The sequence below is a fragment of the Cervus canadensis genome, chromosome X (genome assembly GCF_019320065.1).
Source record: "Cervus canadensis isolate Bull #8, Minnesota chromosome X, ASM1932006v1, whole genome shotgun sequence".
Taxonomy (NCBI): Eukaryota; Metazoa; Chordata; class Mammalia; order Artiodactyla; family Cervidae; genus Cervus; species Cervus canadensis.
Window position 1 is genome coordinate 5,091,864 of NC_057419.1, and position 1,567 is coordinate 5,093,430.

Here is a 1,567-nt window from a genome sequence, read left to right on the forward strand (position 1 = left end):
CCCATCCTGATTCCCCTCACATCTTCCTCCCAATCCAATCCCTCTGGGTCAGCCCAGTGAACCAGTCCTGGGCACCCTGTCTTAGGCATCGACCATGGACTGGCTATCCCTTTCACATCTGATAATACCCAGGTTTCAATGCTATTCTCTCAGATCATCCCACCCTCGCCTTCTCCTAAGAATCCAAAAGACTGTTCTGTAATCTGAGTTTCTTTTGCTGTCTCCCATATACGGTTATCATCTCCGCCTTCCTAAATTCAATATATATGCCTTAGTATAGTGGATTGGTGTTTTTCTTTCTGACTTACTTCGCTCTGTATAATAGGCTCCAGTGTCATCCACCGCATTAGAATGGATTCACATGTGTTCCTTTTAATGGCTGAGCAATATTCCATTGTGTCTATGTACCACAGCTTTCTTACCCATTTGTCTGCTGATGGACATCTAGGTTGCTTCCATGCCCTGGTTATCGTAAACAGAGCTGTGATGAACATTGGGGCACACGTGTCTTTTTCACTTCTGGGTGAATCAGGATGTGAATGATGAGAAACCATGATGACTATCAGCCTTTTAGTGGTAAAACCTGAACATGTATTTGGTTGAAGGAGTGGGACCAGAGTTGGAGATGGTTGTTTCAAACCGGCTGAGAGTGCTCAGATGGACATGTGGCGTGCTGTCCTGCTGGGGGACATCTCTGGTTGCTCTGTTCTCACCAGCAACGGACGATGTTCTTTTCTTCCTTTCATTTCCCTTGTTTCCCTTTCTCTCTCTTTCTTCCCTACCTGAATTTCTTTCATAAACATTCAATGTGCTGCGCTGTGCGGTGCTTCGTTGTTCAGCCATGTCAAACTCTTTGGGACTGCATGGACTGTAGCCCAGCAGGCTCCTCTGTCCATGGGGATTCTCCAGGCAAGCATACTGGAGCAGGCTGCCATTTCCCCATCCAAGCCATCTTCCCAACCCAGGGATTGAATCCTGGTCTCCCATGTTGCAGGTGGGTTTTTTTGTTTTACTATCCGAGCCATCAGGAAACGCTTAAAATGCTCTTCATTTGACACTATGTTTTTCATATCTGTAAGATCAAATGGGGTCCCCTTTATGATTTCCACGACTATCCTTATATTTAGTACACACAAATCACATTTATTCCAAGTATCATAATGTCTCTGTCTGCAATTACTAAAATCTATGTCACTTCTGCCTGCGTTTCAGCTCTCAAGGCAATTTGAGTATGATTTTCCTTAACTTCGTGAGTTTTAATACGTTCTTAACGTGGTTGGGGGCTAGTTCCATGCTTTCCGGTGAATTGGCTGCTCATGCCTTTAAACATGTTTTCATAAATTTAAAGGCCACTGACACATCTTTCTTATAAAGTGTTGGCTCGTGCCTCTTGCCCATTTTTCTACCAGGTTTTAAGATCTTCTGAAAATTCTAAGAGTCATCTTTTGGGTTTGTTTTCATCGTCCTTTTTCTACCTCTTAAAATATACGACAGTGTGATGGACCCTGGGTGAGTAAACAACAAATGGACAACAGGAAGTGAACACTTCACAGGAAACGCAGGGAGA